Consider the following 21419-nt stretch of genomic DNA (forward strand, 5'->3'; position numbering starts at 1 on the left):
ATAGAGGAAAGGCTGCATTTTCAGTAATAGCTTTCATTTTTAAGAGTAGAACCTATGTCATATCTTTCAGCCCCACTTAGGAATTATAGGGCACCTCAGATGGTACTAGACCTATGTTTAGTCATGTCTAGATTATTTTCTTCCTTAAATACTGAAAAGAGGTAAATCAACTTAGCTTGACACAGACTTCTAAAACAAATCAGTTAAATTTTCTCTTGTGTCCTTTTTCTGCCCTGTCGTTAGGAAGACACCAAGGCTGTCTAACTTGTACCTATCTACAACACCCTGAAGTAAAGGCAAATCCCATCCCTAACTCTTGTTTGGAAGAGCTATCCCACCAAATCAAACATTTGAGCTCTGATGCCCATCAACAAAGATTAAAACTGAAATGTACCTTCTGGGAACACCTTCATAGCTGCCACCTTAGCCCCCCAGGAACTTGACGTTTCATCAGTGAAGATGTTTGTGTGCCTGTTTAGTTGCTGAATGCTCCCTCAACAGCACAGATGTCCTTGGACATATTTGGTGTCCCATTGTCCACCATAGGCAGCAAATGTTGTATTCAGAGACAGAATCATAGAAAGGTTTGAGTTGGGAGAGACCTACAAAATCATCTAGTTGCAAGCCTCCTGCCATGGACACATTCCACTTAGGCCAGGTTGCTCAAGGCCCCATGCAAACTGGACTTGAACACTTCCAGGGGTGGGACATCCACAACTTCTCTGCAGCCTGTTCCAGTGCCTCACCACATGCATGGTGAAGAATTTCTTCCTTGTATCTAATATCTTCTGGATTCCTAGGGTTATTTAATAACCTGGAACAGATATTCCCATTAGGTAGCAGAATACTTAACAAATATTCAGTGGAGCAGTCCATCCTACAGGGTCCACATTGGGCTGGGAATCATTTCTAGAGGCTGTAGACTCCTTTTCACTCTGCTACTCTACAATACTTGAGCTGTAGTGTAACAGTCAGTCTACCAATTCCACTAGGAGCAGGATAAAAAAAAAGAAGCAGTCCTAAATTAATTGAAATAAGCTCAGAACTGCAAACTTCCCTAGGTACCTGAATGTCAGCACATAAAACCTTAAAAAATGAGACACAGATATGTGAATTAAAGATGCGTAGAGGACAAGGAAGTGAGTGTGTCTCAAGCAAGCTGTCTCATGGCAGGGAAGGACCACAACACTAAGCTTCTACCTGGAGCAACCAATGAGTGGTCACAGGCAGAGACCACCCTGGCTCAAACAGTTTTCTTCAAGCTCTGGGACACATGAAAACTCTGTGACACTGCAGTCTGGCTGTCACATTACAATGTGTCAACAACAAGACTATGGAGCAGAAGGTAGGGCCAAATGTGTGCTTCAGGCTAGCAGCAGGAGATTCAACAGCTCTTTAGTTAATGGACACAGAAATTTAACCTTCTCTTTTGATTAACTGAAAATCTAAATTTACCTCTTGGTTGCAATGCAGAGTTTCCAGGGACTGTTTCTTTCTAATCACTCTTTATATTTCAGGGAAAGGTAAGATCCAAATGGAAAAAGTCTGCCTCACATGAACAGTCAACACTTTCAGTCTTGGGGCTTTGATTTCTTCTGGATACCCTGTACCTTCTAGGAGCATTCAGATGACCAAGATCCTTTCAGAAAGCATTGCACCATATTGCTATAGCAGGGTTTGAAACATCCTTTGATGCAACAGGCAACACAGTCTCACATAACCCAGTTTCATGCTATGCAACAAAGGAGCAGCTGAGAAAAGGAAGGAGAAAAACAGTAAAGGGGATGAGAGGATGCCTTTCATGAGGCTATTTGGTAAAGAACAGCTAACTAAAATATATCTATTTTGATGTAGCTGCTGAGAGTCAGAGCTCCATCATTCCTGCCCCACCACTGAAAGTGATCAAGGTCAGGTTGATGGGGCTTTGAGCAACTTGATCCAGAGAAAGATGTCCAAGCCCATGGCAGGGGTGTTGATCTGTAAAGGTCCCTTCTAATCCAAACAGTTCTGTAATTCTATGATTCTAATAAATATAACAGATTCTTGGGGAGTACAACAGTAAAAACAAGTCTATAAAATCATGTAGCACTTTTAAAAACATGCAGCATTTAAAATCATGCATAATTTTTTATGTATCATACAGGAGAATTAAAGGTAAAGACTGCAGCACTAGAAAAAGAATAGTCCCGTGTGGTATAAAGTATAATGCATCATTTTACTAAGTATATATTTCAGAGTAAAACCACATAGCATAATATATACAAGGATCACAAAGACTTGATTTGCTCATAATAATTGTGTCCAAGAAAAGCTTCAAGGACATAAGCTTAGACTTTTCCTTACAAGTTCTTACACTTATCCCATCCTCTAGGGACAGAGTCCTCATTCAGCTTCTATCCTTTCAATATTTTGTTTCATTCTGCCGTTCAATTTGTAGTCTAGCATCTCACTTGTTACAGTCAACCTGCCAAGTAAACAGTCTTATTTTAAACAAGAAAAAGCTACATTTACCCATTTACCTACCAGTTCTCCCCTTACCTGGAAGGCAGCTGGAAATCTCAAGATACAGTCTTCTCATTCACAACTCTGGAAAATTTCATGCAAGTCAGAAAACCCAGAGTAAATAAACTAAGCACATTTCAAATGCTTAAAATAATTCAAACATCTGATAGGACTTGAAAGAACTACAGCAGTATTAGGAGTTTAGAAACAGTTTTGGTGTGTCTTTAAGTGCCATAGAACAAAGTTCTGGAAAATAACAGATCTACTGTCAGTGAGCTATAGGAATGAGGGATAAACACATTCTGGACATCTTTAAAGAGTGACTAGTATCAGATACCTAATTAAGTAAATCTTTCTAGGGTCATCTGCAGTAGTTTGATTTGGAGGTATGTTTTTTATCTTACCAATGGCTGAAATAAGAAGTGAACCCCAGCATGCAAGATTATTATCCTCCATCTTCAGCTTTGTGCCCACATGGAGAGGGAAAGGAAGGGAAGGAGGATTTTGTGAATAACCCAGCCCAGATGGAAAGATTATGTTACAGCCAGCCTCAGGATCTGCAGAGCACTTCCCTCACCATTGCAGTAGCCCATAGAATCACAAACAATCTTTTTTTTTCTCAACATCCCCGTGGAAAAAGGCCTTTCATTGCCATTTATTTTGTGCTCGAAAAACAAGGCATGGACTTTCCTTGAGACACTCATGCAAGTAGCTGAGATTTTCTGAAGGTCAATAATGAACCGTCTGAACACTGGAATAGATTACCCAGGAAGGTTGTGGAGTGTCTATAATTCGAAATATTTAAAACTTGATTGAACATTGTTCTGGGTGACCTGCTTTAGCTGACCCTGCTTTGAGCAGGGCAGTGGACAACATGATCTTAAGAGGTGCCTTCCCACACCAACCATTCTTTGAAATCATGAAAGAGTCCCATACCCTGTTGCTCCCAGCTCACATTGCAGATTCCCAATCTCTGCCACCTTAGTTCACTCACTGCTGACTTCTCCCTTAGTTTTATACATAGCTTCATTATTCCTCCACACACACATATTGCCAGACATGTATAGTCACACCTTACACACACATCCATCCCAGTTAACCTACAATATCCTAAACCCAAATCACTTGCTCTCTTCCTTGGTCTGTTGTTACCTCCTAGACCTCCCTCTGCCAATTTTGTGCTGTAAATCAAAACGGAAACTTGCTCCTCTATTTAGCTTAGGTACAGTGCAGGGAGTGTTCCTCTCACCTTGGGTGTCCCACCTCCCACCTGTTGTCCCACTTTGATCCAGTCAAACCTATAGCATCCCAGAAAAGAGAAGACAAGTTGCAGAGAAATTCTTATCTGATGCAGGCTGGAAAACATCCAGTGCAGTCAGCATGTCGAGGGAACTTAGCTGTCTGCATCTATCATTGCTGTTGAACACTAGAAAATTGTGTTTATTCAAAGGTTTATGGGCTGCCTTAAGATAGATGTTCTGAGTGATGGATGCAACAGAAAGACCATTGCTGCTTCTGTTCTCTCTTTGAAGTATCTGGTCCTGAGCCTATGAGTGTGAGTCTTCCAAAGAAAAGCATACAATCCATTTCTAATATAGGCAAAACTGATTATTTCTCCTAGATACTTTTATGGAAAGAACTAAACTACTTTGGCTGCAGTTTTCAAAAATTAATTGAGTGCAAGGCAGATGCCCCTGCATAAAGACTTTCAGCCCAAGCAATTAAGATGCAGCAAAATTACAAGCTATAAAAGTTAGAATATTGCTATAAGAAATGGTGGACAACCTTAACAACACTCATCGGTATCATGCCCAGCTAAAATACATATAATTCACTATACAGCCAGATGTCTTGTTTGTTTAAGACTCTTCCATAGTGGTTTTCAGCTTCTTATATATATATATGTATATTATAATGCAAAATACCAATTAGCAGGCAGTAGTAGCTGTACTTTGCTATCAACTGGAGTTTGCATGTAAAGAATAAAAAACCAAACCAAACCAAACACCAAAAACTAAATACTTGTCTAACATTACTTCCAATAAGCTTCATATTGCAGCCTTGTAAGCAGAGGAGAAACCTCATCCTCATTTGTGTCTAGGTAAACCATGGTACAGATAAGCTAAATGTGCTTGAAAAAACTTATATTTCATTTAGAAAATGGACAGGGTAGCAAAGAGCTTACTCAGATATGCTTACATGCAATGTGTTATTCAGCCACTGGATGGCAATCTGTTGTACAAAACCCAAGGAAGTGGCGAACCAGCACTTTCAGCAGTCGTGGAGGTTAACATTTGAGATCTGAACACCTGGTTTAAGTTGTTTTAAGTGCTGATCTATAACTTCCAACAACCATATTGTCTTCAAGGTCAATAACACTCCAAAGCCCATCTAAACAGTGGTAAGATGGAAACCGCTAAAGACATCATTGTATTCCTTGGCTCAAGTTGGAAATGCAATGGTACGAAGGAGCAAGATTAGGGAAAAGTCTCAGGAAAATCATTTAAGATGTCATTATCCAGACTGATGAGTCCCACCTTTCTACCACAGCTCTACAGACTCCATTGCAAAAAAAAAAATCAGAATAGTATATTTTTCAGTGTCCCAATCACCCTTGTTAATGACAGAAGTTGGTAGTTGGTAGTGGACACTTCCTTAACTCTCATTCAAAATGGCTTTCAGCAAATGGGTCATTCATAATATCAGAAGCAGCAGCTCAATGTAGCAATGTTTGAGACAAACCTACATTGCAGACTGCTTCGGAAAGACTTGCAGAGCTATTGGATGGAGTATAAATGCAACGGTACATTGCTTAAGTGAATCTATTATAGGTGGAGATAGATACACACTGATTCCCTCTCTCACCTTGTGTCTGTTTTCATCTCTTGAATTATGAGTCAGATCCTCCTCGTCACAGTAAGCAAGTTTGTAATGGCTACAATAAAGTAATATAGGAGATGGTGGAAAGGAGCAATGAATCTATAACCAAAAGGCCATGAACATGAGACCACAAAGCTGAGATCTTGTGTCCTGGCAAGTCAGCAGACCAGGCTAGAAGCACAGATCAGAGTAAACCCATTCACAAACTTTAGTGATTAAGAGACTATGATTTCTTTCATTCTGTAAATGGATAAAATTTCATGAGGTTTCACTTTAAAAAATAAAAATAACAGAGGATTTCTGGTGTTCAAGTAAGTCTTATTTCTGCTCTTCCTGTTCATGGATGAACTCAGAGAAGTGTGCATCCCATGGTTACCCTGCCACAGCCTTAGCAATACAACTATTGTGCAATTGTTGTGCATTATATCAAGCACATGCCTAAGGGATAATCATATGTTGGGGACAAGATTACAGGAACCTTCTCTGATTATTTTGTAGACCAGCCACTGGCTCATTTCAGGGGAGCTTTTCCTCTGATGCCTGCTTTCATTTTATTTATTATTTTCAAGGAAAGAATGAACTGGAAAATCAAGAAAAATACCGGGATATTTGGGGTGCAGAGAAAAAATACAGTTCATGTAGAAAGCTGGGTGTTTAGTGTGCCTGGACTTCTTTAAGCGCCTTAAAATTTTTGAGCTTGCCTATATAATTTGAAGATTGGAGGCAGAAAATTGCTTGCCTTTCAGAGAATTGCGTCTGAGTCCCAATCTTACGAACCTCTGAAATCCCATAGGCTATGGCTACATAGTGCTAAAGGACCATGTCTCACCTCTCTTCCAGGTGGCTGGAAAAATTAATTGAAAGAAACTAAACCTACCTACTTTGTAGAGCTAATGTTGAAAAAAAAAACTTGTCTCTTTGCATGCATGGCCAAACAGTGCTTATGAAACATATATGTGTGGCAACTTTAAGAGAAGCTGAACATTAACGGTTTGCTTAAAGGAGACTATGCAAGCTCTATCACACTCTTGAGTTCATGGTAGTTCAAATAAAGGCAAAAGATGTCTTGCCATACAAGTCACAGAACTGTGCTGTAATATCTGTGTGGATATCTGCTGCTCTTCTTATAGCTTATTATTTATTTAAGAGAGAATGTGAACTATTGCAAGTCTAAAGCAAGAGGTAAAGCACAAGTGCAGAGAGTAACTGGAGGTCTTCAGGGATTTGCTGTAGCATAAGATCAATCTTGAAATCGACAGGTACACAATTCAAGCATATTTTCTCCTCTTAGTTTGTCAGTATGCTTCTACTGAGCATATGACAACAAGAGCCAGTGATAATACATGTCACCAAATGTTTTACCTCAATGGCGAGGACAAAGACTGAGTAGATGTGGAGAAAGAGCTAATCTGGTATGATGACAACATAGCACCCTCTGACTGCATGTCCCAGCCATGTAATTATATCTTTATCACCGAGAACATAGAACCTGGATATTGATACCTAAAGATACTTGAATGACTACAGAGAGATGGACTTGGGCATTTGTGTTTGCTAACTTCTCAGCTTGGGGCTTGACGTTAACTGGGAGGGAACTGGTATTCCAGTAAACTGAATCCCCCAGTAGAACTCACATCCAGCATTCAATCAAAGCAGAATATCCTGCTTCATGCTGTTACAGAAAATACTGATTAAGAAAAGACATTATTGATCTCCAAATGAAGAAAAAATAAAATTGTTAAGGATTTTCCCTGCAGATTGCCATGGTTACTCTTGAGGAACAGCTGCAGTACACCTTCTACAGTTTAGTGTGGTCAGAGGCCAGGGGGTGACTGCAAAGGCTGGACACACATGTGACAGAAGGAAATGCACTTTTTCTTCTCTGCTTCTCAGATCTGAGGGAAGAAAAACATGTTTTTGTTCCCCCTGTCCCATTCCACCCCTGCAGGAAAAATCCCCACCTGCACTAACAGCAACACAGCCTTAATCAGAGCCAAAGCCCCGGGCACAGCTCCATCATCAGAGTGTATTTTACGGTCTTCCCTGCCACATAAGTGCAAGTAGGAAATTCTGTGTGCACACACCACAGCAGATGGTGTAGGTGGGAGGGTGAGGCACTTGGCACTACTCTGCCCACAGCAACACCATGGCATAACATCAAGAATATTGTTATATATAGATCCAGCAACCAATAAGGAGAACTGCAAAACACAGCTCTTACAAACACTGTTGTACCCTTGGAATCACTGATTCCAAGTGAATCACAGTGTAGAGGATTGGGAAGGAAGAAACACTGGAAACAACAGAGGCTGTGTCTGATGGACTGCAGAAAAGGCTCAGAGGGTCCTGGTGGACAATGAGCTGAATGTGAGCCTTGACAGCAAAGATCAACAGCCTCCTGGGCTGTAACAATAGAGCCACAGCCTGTAGATCAAGGGAAGGAATTATCCCTCCCCAGCACTCTTCAGACCACCTAAGTACTATGCCCAGTTGTGGTCCCCCTACTGCAAGAACATAAATAAAAGAGAGCAAGTTCAGCAAAGGGCCACTGGGATGGTAGGATCTGAAGCACTTGCCCAGTAAAGGGAGGGTGAGGGATCGGGGATTCTTCCGCCTAGATAAGAGATTGTCTTGGAGGTACTATTGAGAGGTCTGCAGCATGCCACTACCTGTGAGGAAAGGTCATCAAGAAGACAGAAAAAAGGTTCTTCACAGCAGTGCATGACAGGAGGACAAGAGAAAACAGGCATAAATTTAAATAAAAGATATTCAAACCTTTTCCCCATTAGGACAGTCAAGCAGTGGAACACAGTGTGGTCATTATCTGTGGAATTTTTCAAGACCAAACTGGATAAAGCCCTCAGAAATCTTAACTGACCCCACAGCTGACTCTTTGAGCCGCCTTGAGCAGAGAGCTGAGCTAAAGACCTCCTGAATTTTGCTATACCTGTGACGTGGCTCATTGCAGAAGTCACTTTCCCAGTTTTGCAAATTTTCCCTTAGTAGCCTGACTTGCACTCAGTCTGTGAAAGGAAAAGCAGATTGTATGCATGCGTACTTCTCTGTGACGACATTCTGGCTAACAGCAGGTACATGTCAAACCAATAAAAAGGAAAACTAAAGAACGTTGAAGATAATAACTGAATTTATCAGAGCATTACGTCACATTTTTTTGTTTTCCTTTCTTCTCTAGTCACAAACACAGCATTAGCTTCATTACCCAGCTCTGAAATTAAATGGGGCAAGAGAGAGAGAGACTCAATTTTTTCAACACAAAGTGAAAAGTAAACATTTCCTTCTGCCTTGAAAGCCTGCCTGACCCAGTTTCCTGCCAACACCCAGATATGAAAAAGATACAAAAGAGAAAAGGTGGGATAGATCAAGGTGAAAAGCAATAGAGGCTGTTCTCATAGCCTGTCTGTTGAGGAGTGATGAACCCTTATCTATTCTTTTGTCCAGTTACCATGCCCTTGTTTGACCTGATACATGGGACAAGGGATGCTAACAGCCTTTCTATGCTTAAATTAGGTGTTAGCATCATCTCCTGCAACCTACACAAACAGCTCAAACAGCACATAATGTTTGGATTTTAACAGGGCAAAACAGGGTCCTTATGCTTGAGCAGTGACAGCACAAACCCATGAAAAGCACTATCTCCTAACAGAAATCACAATATATTGCACTTTGTATGTCCTTAGTCATAAGGTGGCAGGAACCCTGAGAGAGCTTTTTTCAACCCTGACTGTCTAGCTATGAGCTCCACAGTCTCCTCCAGGATCCAAGTCCTCAGAATTCAGCTCTACCTTCCCCTTCTAGGTGAAAGCAGACTTGTTTATTTGGCCAGATATTTCACACCTATACTTTTGTTCAAAATGGAGACAAAAAGTGGGACAGTTTTTGTTCTGCTCTGTTAACTACGTAGCGTCATTATTCGCTTCAGGGTAAACTTTCATAAATCCTCTGCTGAGCTACAGCTGTGACATAAGGAACAAACAGGGTCAGAGTGGGTGCAGAATAATGATATTGTCACCCAACAAGCAGTTGGAAGTGATTCTGCACAGGGCATAGAGAAATTGAAATGGGACGGTTGTCAAACCTGCCCTGGGAAAGAGGACTATGTGCTTTGGCTAACCCTGCTATGGGAACTTCACTGCAGCCCTGGGGAAGGAAAATCTGAATGGGATAATTCAGTCTGATTGAGTAGGAGACCTCTTTCTTCTGCAGAGACCTGGATCTCCAGAAAGACATTCAAAGGACACACATTTGAGCTTATCTCCAGCTTACCCTCAGCAGTAGCTAGGAAATGTATCAGAATCAAGCTATCAATCATTCTGATATTGTGTTATTTGGAACATTTTGATATTTGGAACAGGCTCTCCAGGGCAGTGGTTGAGTCACCATCCCTGGAGGGATTTAAAAGGCATTTAGATTATGTTCTTAGGGACGTGGTTTAGTGCTAGTGTTAGGATAACGGCTGGATCCGATGATCTTGAGAGTCTTTTCCAACCAAAATGATTCTATGAGCATATCTTTAGGGAGCCAGAAGACTGAATTCCCCCTGAGCAGGCTTGAAATTTCCAGGAGATTTGCCTGGACACCAGAACCAGTCTTTACCCAATCTGGTGATTACTCTGCCCATTCAGTGAAGGTGGACCAGCCTGAAAGCAAGAAGGGTAGAGCACTGAAGCCTGCAAAATGTCTCCACTGGGACAGCATGAAGACTGTTGCTCATCTCTGCTTCCAGGGGCTCTAAGACTCAAATTTCTTAAACATTGTTTAAGTACCATAGTAGGAAACTCAGCCAGTGTTCTAAAGTATGAGGCTAAGAACCTTGTTCCAGATCCTTCAGAATACATAAAAACAATCCTGAAGTCCCAATTTTCTACTTTCTCATCTTTTAATGATCTAGAATCATGCATGCATATATATAAATAAATGAATGTACAAATGCATTCATACATATATCCACACATACACTCTGTAAATATATATATGAATTTATACAAATACACACAGACATTACACACAAAAGTATACACACACCATGTGATCTATTCCACAATCACATCTTGACAAGAAATTACATGTGTGTGTGTGCTTTTGTACACACACATGCAAACAGAAATTTGAATCTTGAAGAACTAAGCTCATTATGCATCATTTTAGCGCATATTTGGCATAAATACAGTTTCAATCAGTGCTTCTAGAATGAGCTAATACTTTTTAATGCAAAACCTCTTCAATCTAATTTAAAATTTTAAAAATATTTGGAGAAGATGACTAATACAATGCTGATTCTAAAGGATAAACTAAGTTTCAAAACATTTTTTTTTCTAAAATATTATAATATTTGTATTTCTCAAGTTCCAAATGACCATAAATTTACATTTTTTAAGTACCTAAAATGTATTTCTGGGAAAGTTCAATAAATTTACTTCAATCACAAGGAAAATAATGTTTGAACATATCAGTCTTTCCATAATTTTACATATATGCAAAGACTTTGTCAGCTTAATAGTTTAAAAGACTAGGAAATTTGAGACTGGAGTCGTTGATCAGTTTTGCAATGCAATTTTTGTCCTGTTTCTCTGATACGACAAATCAATGAAATAAACTGAATCCTTTGATCTCTTACTGTGAACGACATTAGAAAGCTGGTTTGGTTTTGTTTTGCTTTATTTTTTTTTATTATTTCAATCATTATTCCATTTCCTTTTTTTCTGCACTTCCCCTGTTCATTTCCTGCACTCAAGTCCTTGGACACGAGCACACACCAGAGGATAAGGTGTCCTGAACACTAGAGGGCAGATGAGAAACAAGCCATTGTGTTTATCGCTCATCCTTCAGCCACTGAATTAGAAATAAATATTTCAGTAATTTTTACTCTTTCTTTCTGCATTCCACAAAAAAAATGGGTTTATTTTAACTTCAGAAATTTATGCATAGCATTTTATTTTAAGTGTTCCTTGCAAACCAAAGCAAGAAACTTCATGAGAAAAGAATCTCGTTCAGATTTCCAGGTTGAAGGACTGTTACTTACATGTTTCCTGCAGCTGCTGGGCAATAACTCATGGCAATAAGACTATACATTGACCAAGCTGTAGTGCAAAGCAAGTTAGAAAGATCCTTCATACTTTTGTGTACATACTGGTACTGCAAACACATCTGAGTAACAGTGACTAACTAATTGTTTACACATTATAAATGAGACTCACTTGCTTGGCACTCATTTCACTGCATGCTTCCCCACTTCAGACTGGCTCTTCATTTCTTACACCCCTGTAAACACTGATATGCAGTTATGTGTCCCACCTCATGTAACCTCGTACACTGAGTTCCTGCATTTGGGTGACATTTCTATCACTCCCAGCCATTGGTGGTCTCTGGCAGAGAGGCAGTGACATGCACAGCAGAAGTGACGTGCACATTTATGCACATTAGAGGGTTTATTTCCCTCATGCTGCCAGAAGCAACCAGCCCATAAGCATTTGAGATAATTCACGTTGTATCTCAGGACCGCTTGAGTAAATATATATATATATATATATTTTTTTGAGTCAGTCACAGCCTCACAGAAGCACACCTGGGGTGAAGCAATCGTGCTTAACTCTTTTGCACATCCTCAGCCTGTCTCTTCTCACCACCAGGAACCTAGCAGGCTGCTGTAATTCAGAGGGATATCTCAATACTATTTACAAACACATTTCCTTGTGCAGCTTTGCTCTCTCAGCACAAATGCAAATACAGACTGCAGTACCTCATGCACATAACATTTAGTGCTATGCAGATCATGCCTAGATGCTTTGAGAAGCTGCTTTCTTCTTAATGCTGAAATAAATTTAAAAATCTGCTGTTCTTCAAGCCATGATTTTTCCTGATGAACCTTAGTGCAGGGTCACTCAGAATGTATCTTGTGGATTTATGCAGGCAAAGGAAACAAAAAATAGCCAGACTCTGCTGGCTGAGTGTATAGGCAGAGACACACAGCTTTATTAGTGTGGCTCAAAGCCTGAACTAATATATCTCAAGGTCTCTCAGAAAGACTTACTAACTTGAGTACATACACGTGTCCACCTTACATGACCTCTGGCATAGAACCGGCTCTCACAAGCATGGAAACATGCAGCCCAGAGCCTTCATGTTTCCATGGGCCAGCAAGAAGACCCAAGACACTTCTCTCAGCCGTTCAAAAATGGAGAAGAACTGAAACATGAGCATGATAAACCCTCAGGCAGGATGAAATGGGCACATCAACTGATACCACAACAGATGCCTTTTTCCCCTTTGGTAAAACACAAGGGACATGGAGATTCTTTAAAAATCACTCAGAGAATCCTTATAGGAACCAGATAATATGGTTATTCCTGCATTTTTCTCTTGAGAGTTTGCCTTAGCTAAGGGCCAAACTCCCAGCCCGCTGCTTAATCACTCCCACTCCTCAGCAAGTCAGGGTGAAGAAATAGGATGAAAAAGCTCATGGGTTGACACAAAGACAGGGAGATCACTTACCAGTTACTGTCATGGGCAAATGGGACTTGACTTGGTGAAATTAAGTTTGTTCATTGACAATTAGAATAGATTCTGTTAGAAACAAACATTAAATACCTGCCATTCTTCTATTCTCTTTTCCCCAGGCCCAGCTTCACTCCTTCCCTCCCGATTCCTCTCCCCAAGGGGCACAGGAATGTGATTGGGCTTGTGGTCAGTCCTCCTCTGGCCTTGGGCTCCATCCACTGCTGCTCCCTCTTTGGCTTCCTCCTCCCCTGCACTGGCCCTTTTGGAAACCTGTTTTCCCCCCAGTTCCCCCAGTATGGCTGAGGGGCTCAACTGTGTCCTGCGGTGGGGCCATTGAGTTTCTAAAGTAGGTTCATTTCCTTTGTAATGTACTACAGCCCTTATTGCCACACATCCAACAAACTACATCTTTGTTAGTCTCCAAGTCACTTCCCTTCTGTGCATGTGAGAGCTCATACCCAGGAGCAGGTTCCTCACAACAAGGACAAAGCCAACACAGTACTGGTACCAATGGCAAAGTATTCTGAATTTGGTTTAATACAGCTAGGGAATTACCCATACAGTGATAAAAAAGCCTAGTGTGGCCCAAGTTGGAAGTGTATTTACATTTTTAAGCACCTGTTTTCAAGAGAAAAAATGTAAACAGAAAGAGGAACAAAAAAGGTCAACTAAGATCATTGTTGAAGGACAAGAATACATAAAAAGCTCGACTTGGCATAGGAATACAAAGGCTAAGGGAGAATATGGCGACTCACACTTGGATGAATGTCAGGATAGTGGAAGAGTTAGCTAACTTCGATACTGGCATGAGATCAATTGCATATACAATATTTAGAGATATAAACTTAGGTTGGAAAATTACAAGATGATTTTTAACAGTCCAAGAACAGTGGTCTTGCCCAGGCAAGATTGATAGGTTTTGTCATGGACTGAAGAGAGAAAAAAAAATTTCTTCTCTTGATAACCACTAGACATTGTCATCTTCCTCAGATCTCAGAGAGGATTTGTTAGACTGAATTTCTACTGCTGCATGAAGGTAGTAAAAGTGCTAACAGCCATGTCTCCTACTTCTTGAAGAATCATCATAGCAGCTCTAGGTTTTGCCCTTCATGTGGGGAGGCTAGTATTATTTATCAAGTATCAAATTGTTCCAGTGGTTGTGCTAAAAAAAATGATTTATTTTGGAATGGGTATCAGCAAACTTGAGCGTATGATTATTTTTAGGTGTCTCTGTCAGCCAGTTTTTTGTCTGTCAATTTGGCACGTCCATTTTCAGTTTCATTTAAATGGAAGTGAGGCAACCAAATACCCTGGTAAAACTGGCCCTAGATTTTTTTCATACTTAAATCCCTGGTCAATAAATAAAACATAGAAAATCTGTGCTGCTCTTCTTCAGCCTTTCTCTAGACTCAGTTGTGAGCTCTATGGTTCACTAAAGATACCTTTAGTTTTAGTATGTGCTTGCACAAGTCAGTCCGGTGGGACACCTTGTTGTTATTGTGAGATAAATAACAACGGGAGCTGGGAATGCATAAGTAATTAATATGTGCCAGCAAGTATGAATCCTCCAGCCTTTTTAACTAAAGAATACTCTGCAAAAATACCTCTAAACCTCTGTAAGAAACTAAATGGAGGAGAAAAAAAAAAAAATTCCAGCACATTTATTTGTCCTGGTTTTGAAAAATTTTGCCCATCTATTAATTTTGCATGCATTACACACACAGGCTAGGTACTAACTGCACATTTGTACTTATCTAGAAGAAAGAAGGCCAATGGTGGAAGTGTACTGGATGGCAAACTGCTTCACTTTCAACTTAGAATAATGAAAGAATTAAAAGTAATAATGAACCTACAATGAAGCAATGAAATGTAATCAGCCCCATTCATTTAAATGGATCTTAAATTCCTGCTTATTTAACATCCTAAGCCTCCCCCGTTGAATAATATATAGTCTATTGAACGATTTAACTCAGAACACAGACCTGAATGGTACATATTAATTATTAAGTTTATAGCAAGGAAAACAGTTGTGTTCCTTGCGGGCATAGAACTCTGGGCTGCTGGCTTAGTGGTTCAGAGGGAAGCAGGAGGGCATAGTCCCCATGTGGGCAGTTCTGGTGGAAAATAAGTATGGGAGGAAGCAAAGGGAAGATTTCTGTGACTGACAGACTTTTTCCACAAATTTAATGAATCTGCGTTTATGTGTGTCGCAAAAATAAAACTTACTTAAAAAATCGTCTTTCCCACTCTACGGAATATTTTTTATGGAACAGTTCCTTTGGCAGCAAAAGGAGTTGTAAATAACTGATAAATCACATCAGCCACACTGATTGCATAATGTTAGAGTGTAGTGCAGTATTTCTTATTTATTTAATTTTTATTTAACCTTTTCAATGGAACAAAAGGGTATTTTTATAGACTGTTATCCCTCAAAGTGCAAATTGAAAGGATTCTGATGAGACAAACTAAATAGAATTGATCCAATTATTATGGTACAAAAAAATTATTTGACTATGTTCACCTCCTCTAACCCTCTAAGCAAGCAACCACAGCAGCAAAAGGTGTCCAAGAACACAGCACACTTTGAAAATTGTGAACTACTCAAAACAATCAAATAAACTGGGCAGTATAACAGGTACTATAAACAAGGGAAGTCTCACTGAAGTAAAAAGCTAAAGATGGTACGTGTTTGAATATCAAACTCATATCAGGGTCTGTCAGTGAGAAGTTTGAAAACTTATTATATAGTTTGTTCTTTTAAATGTTTTTGATCAGTGTTTAAATGTTTAACAGGGTGCACAGAGCACCTGGTGTAGTCTAGGTGGACAAATTCAATTAGTTGTTCCAAACACGCTGGTCATCTACTCTGGAAAAAGTTGGTTAATACCTAGAGACAGGGCAGAGATACATCTTTCTAAAAGCCAGACAACTGTAAATCTCATATCCCAGTGTAAATGCAGTTGAAATTTCAGCTACCTTTAGGACTAAGCATAGGGTAAGTGGTTGAAACTTAACAGTTGTGCTAAAAAGTACAAGGATATATTCTGGCTTTAACTTCCTCAAACTGGACTTGCACTGCTTGCTTTCTATGAAACAAATGTGACATGCAGTTACATTAACAGGGAAATACGATGGATGTTTGCCTGGACAATGCAAGAAATAAAGGCCCTTGTCCTTTTACCTGAAGAAACTGCTTTTTCTTACATAAACCTAACTATTATTCTCTGTAGCTATTATTTTTATTGAATTATTCAGCAAGATTTACATGCTGGAAAAAGCTGAAACAACACTACTACCATTCTCTTTATGAATCCATTAAAAGGGAGCATACACCTCACTCACAAAACACATCAAGGAATTCTTCTTGTCCACAATATTCACTTGAACTTTAAATGAAACAGTAAATATCAAAGAAGGGCATTGTCCATCTAGAAATATACTTTCAACAGCACAATACCTCTTATTTCTTACCTCCTCTTTATATTTACCTAAAGAAAGGATATAGGTGTACTTGTACGCTGTTTGGCCTGTGACTGTGTTTCATAAAATGCTGTATGAACAGGAAAATAAACCCTATGTCTCAATCATATTAACCAAATGCAAAGCTTAAACTATTATTTACTGTTCCATAGAATCCACAAAATACAAAACACAAGGAGCCCATTAGGTTCATTGGACAAGGAGCCCACTAGGTTCACTGGCAACCTGAGCTCTCTCATTGATCATTGATGTTTTCATAAAGACAATGCACACAGAAATAGAGGTGGGTCAGGATTAATGAAAGTAAATTAGACAAACATATACACACAAAAAAATTAGATTGGGTTACCGGGATATGAGGTTTTTAATTCCAACTTGAAAGAGCAACAAGTATTCACAGTTGACTTGAAATTTTTGCTTTGGTACTAATATATGCTTATGTTGCTCAGCAACTTGTGTAGCATTGTAACAAACAAACCAACAACAACAAAAGAAGCATACTGACAGCAAACAGAGATGTTTAGATGGAGAGGCCATTACAGCAGTGAAAATGTTTTGCTAAACAGAAGAAATTTGAGGTCTGCCAGTGATATTCTGTAAAGTATTAGGGCTGAAAACAGACTGGATTAAAAAAACAAAAAAAAACAAAAAAAAAACAAAAAAAAACACCTTTAAATATTTAGTGGAAAACTTCAATTCATTTGTACAGTGTTCTCCTGTAGCTTTTTATGAAGATGAAGATTTTCTTGTCAGTAAACATATTCTTATACAACAACACATTTAGAAAATTGTTTAATTTCAAGTACATATTTAATTCCCATGGTTTGCTGAAGCACATTCAAGCTCTCAGCTAAAAGCCTAAGGCACTTTTGCCTGGTATCCTAGATTACCACTCTGGATCAAAGAAATCATCCATTTATTACAATATGTTGTATCTCCCTGGTACTAGAGGCTTCAAGGGCTGACACACTTAAAACCCGCAAGGGGGAAATTTGATCCATCTCACCTGATCTTTATCAGTCTTCTGGATGTCACAGCACAAGATTTATGATCCACTCCAAAACATTTACAACCAACATCACCGAGTCTCTTGTTATCCATGTACAAACAGCTAATCCCTTTCTAATTCACTTTCACTGCTGTTCTCAGGAGTTTGCACATCTTAACACAAACTGTGCAGAAAGGAACATTTTTGTTGGTTGAATTTGAACTTTTTTGCTATTTAGTTTCATTGACAGCTTTGGTCCAAACCTTCAGATATATGGAAAACACAGAAGCTATTTATCTACTTTCTCTAGAGTATTAAATTTGTTGTTGTTGTTTTTTATAGTGTTAAGCTTCATAACTTTACTTCAGAGGAGACCACTGCTGGGAGTCCTTTAGAGTTATCACCCTTCTTTGCATTCATTTCATGTCTGAAATATCTTTTTTTGAGATAAAGCATCAGTTCTGCACATCATACCTTAAGTAAAGATGTACTTTTTTCTCAGTAGCCTTCAGCACAGTCCCTATATATCACAATGTATTTTTTGCTTTTCTGTTTAAAATTGTAGATGACAAATCCAGAATTAGTTGAGCTTTTTGGTTCAATGGACTCTGTCTGAAAAAGTTTAAATTATAAAAGTAATCACATTTTTCTCTCCAAATACTGATGGTTTCATGGTGAACTTGGCAGTGTTAGGTTAATAGTTGCACTTGATGATCTTAAAGGCCTTTTCCAACTAAAACAATTCTATCATTCTATGATTCTGTTCTGTAATTTGGAACTGAAATCAAAGGACAGAAACCAATCCAAGTGGGGGAGTTATACAAAATCAGTCACCACTTCAAGAACATTTAACAAACTGCAGGTTTGATATAACAATTGGGGATATTATTGCCATAAGACCACATAAGAATAATGATCCACAGCATGCAGACACTCACTCAAAGAGAACAGTCTTTCACTCAAGGGTACCCAGAAAAAATAATCACTTGCCTGGGGTGGCAACAAGGGCTCAGTCAAGGATGTATCTGGAAGAAATAATCACTCACCAAGGAAAAGGTGAGGGCACTCAATGTCAGGTCTAGATGCATCTGTAGAGCCTTCCTACCCTCAAGCAGATCAATGCTCCCACCCAATTTGGTGACATGTGCAAACTTACTGAGGGTTCACTCAATCCCCTCATCCAGATAATTGATGAAGATATTAAACAGAAGTGGCCCCAATACTGAGCCTTGGGGAACACCACTCGTGACCAGCCACGGAGTGGATGTGACTCCATTCACCACAACACTCTGGGCCCAGCCTTCCACACAGTTTTTTTTACCCAGCGATGAATATGCCCATCAAAGCCATAAGTTGCCAGGTTCTTCAGGAGAATACCATGGGAAATGGGGTCAGAGGCTTTACTGAAGTCTGAGTACACAACATCCACAGCCTTTCCCCCATCCACTAAGCAGGTCATCTTGTCATTAATTGAGCTCTGGCCCAAAAGAGGGAAAGTGTTCCTGATCATTGCTTAACTGATGGTAGAACTGAGAGTATGAAGAGTGGTTCTTGTCACTTCGGACTCCACTGTAATATAGGCAAAGAAGCAACTACATGAGATGCTGGCGAAAAGGAACAAAGTTAGACTTCTGTTTATCTTTCCATGGCTGGAAAGTGGCTTTGACCTTGTTTCTTGCTTACTTCAGAATATCCTGGTCCCTCTTCTACATCTTCTCCTAAGTGCTTTTGTTCTACCTGTCTGTATATGGCAGATTACTTATTGCTTTTATTTCTGTGATATGTGTTTGCTGTCTTTTGCTTCAGACAATATCATGTGGCTTTTGCTAGCTTCCACTTTGGATACCTCCTTGAGTTCATTGTGGCATCTTTATTTTCCTATCTGTTAATGAAATATGTTGCCTCGAAAGCTCCTTAGGGAGTTTTCTGTGATCTCCCCCTCATCTCATTTTTTATTGATGTTTTATATTCCCAATGATCTTTGATGATACCCAAGGATTTCTCATTGTCTGTGTTAATTTATTGTCTGCCAGCCCTGAGCATCCTAATAGAACCACATGCCATATCAGCAACTTTCAGAGATCTTGAATTTAAACTAGAATTCTGTGAATTTGCACAAGTGTTTTGTTGTATTATTATCTAACAAGAGGGTGAGAAAATATTTTAATTTTTAGTAAGACCATAATGATGATCAGTTTTGTTCTGCAGTTTCTGAAGGGTTAGGATAACAGTGGTACGGTGTAGCTTTCCAAGGACAGTCTGGCTTGCAGACCATATTTGCAATAGGAATGTAGCTGCCATTTGACCAGGATGATTAAAAAAAGTAATAAATATATAAAAAGAGAGAAAGAGACAGAAGCAGAGATTAAATATTCATTTTCTTTCATATGGAAATCAATTTATCTTGGTTCTTTTTGGTGATTAGAAGTGTAAGATTCTGTGCAGCTATATAGCGGGACTTCCATAGTTACAATTTAGCTCTTCTGTCTTACATCAAAAACTATCCACCCCTCTCCTGTCCCTTAATATTGCCTTCTGGTAGGCTCACAACCCTGTTGGAGGGTTTATCATCTCTCATGTGGAAAAATTCAGCTGACCATAGGTTGAGACTTTTTGCTTGTGCCCTGCTGCAGAGATTTTTGGCATTTTCCAGAAATCTAGTTGTTCAAGGAGTCTTCCATCAGATTTCAGTTGAAATTAGCAAAAGAGCAAAAAATTTAATAAAACAAAAAGCCCCAAATGAAACAAGAAAGCCACTTTTTTTTTTTTTTTTTTAATTTCGTAGTTGATGGAGATTTTTTTGCCTTACTCTGAAGGAGATATGCCTGGACTCACAACTTCGGTCACTAAGCTAATTGCTCTTATCCCAAGTAGGAAGTGATAGGATAAGAGGAAATGGCCTCAAGTTGCACCAGGGGAGGTTTGGATTAGATCTTAGGAAAAATTTCTTCATAGAAAGGGTTGTCAGGCACTGGAACAGGCTGCCCAGGGAAGTGGTGGAGTGACCATTCCTGGAGCTGTTTAAAAGGCATTTAGATGAGTTTCTTAGGGACATGGGTTAGTGCCAGAGTCAGGTTAGGTTATGATTGGACTCGATGATCATGAAAGTCTTTTCCAACTGGAATGATTCTATGAAATAGAAACATGTAAACGTTTTCCTGAAAATGTTTGAAACCTGGAGGACTGACTTTCCACATACCAAGTGTTATGTGTTTGTCCTGAAGAGCCAGGACTAGTATCTTTGCTAACTTACACTACATAGGCAACTGGCTGCCTTTGTCCCATAAAATCTCTCTGCTTCTTCACAAGTCAATAGAGGTTTTCATCACACCACTGTCAATAAAACACTCATCACAGATAAGAAAAACAAAGTGGTTGTAAACATTCCCCAATACAAAAACGTGATTGTCCTGATCAACTGAGAGAGAAAAGCTGCTCTTTCAGGGGAATGACAGAGCATTTAACACTGCCAACTGCGCAGGAAACTGCTCAGTACAGATCAGGCCACAGCTAAATTGCAAAATGGGCCTTGTTCTAGCTGGGCTATGCCTGTTAGTTGCCTGAATACAATCCATTTGAGGGTTTGTGCCAGCCAGTGCACATGGGCTGTGATAAAAAAAAGCTATTAAACACTTCTTGAGTTGCAGTCTCAACCCTTGGCTCCATCTTAAGGGACTCAACACAGCAATAATGTCTTGCCTGAAAATACATTCAAAATATCATTATGGGTATTTCACGTAGGTATTTCAGCTAGCAGAGGAATGATATTTGGGAAGATCACTTTTGGTTTTCTGTGAGTAGATGAGATCATTACATGGAATACTTTACAGTCCCACCACCATCACTTTAAATTTAAATTTTCCTTCTATAACATGAAGTCTGGTTCCAATTGTTCTGATAGAAATGGAGGTATAAAGATATCTTTATTTTCCTGAGATACTAAATGCTTCCATTGATTAGAAGATCCTGCATTCTCTGTAACATCTAACTTTATGAAAGCTAACATTTTTTTCCTAATGCATGCTCCACACATATCTACTAACTTGATGCGAAC

General features: G+C 39.4%; 1 protein-coding gene across 10 annotated transcripts in view; it reads right to left on the minus strand.

The window, feature by feature from the left end:
• FAM135B (family with sequence similarity 135 member B) overlaps positions 1 to 21419 on the minus strand; it is a 274657-nt gene that overhangs the window by 218066 nt on the left and 35172 nt on the right. For 5 of the 10 annotated variants that reach the window (XM_065054466.1, XM_065054469.1, XM_065054467.1 and 2 more), the window contains one exon: positions 2539 to 2586. The exons of 3 other annotated variants lie outside the window; for them this stretch is intronic. The gene's annotated coding sequence lies outside the window, so the exon portion shown is untranslated. Of the gene's footprint in view, positions 1 to 2523; positions 2587 to 21419 lie in introns of all 10 variants that reach the window. 2 more of the 10 variants (XM_065054475.1, XM_065054474.1) reach the window with 1 other exon arrangement.

The sequence above is a fragment of the Columba livia genome, chromosome 2, assembly GCF_036013475.1.
Source record: "Columba livia isolate bColLiv1 breed racing homer chromosome 2, bColLiv1.pat.W.v2, whole genome shotgun sequence".
NCBI lineage: Eukaryota > Metazoa > Chordata > Aves > Columbiformes > Columbidae > Columba > Columba livia.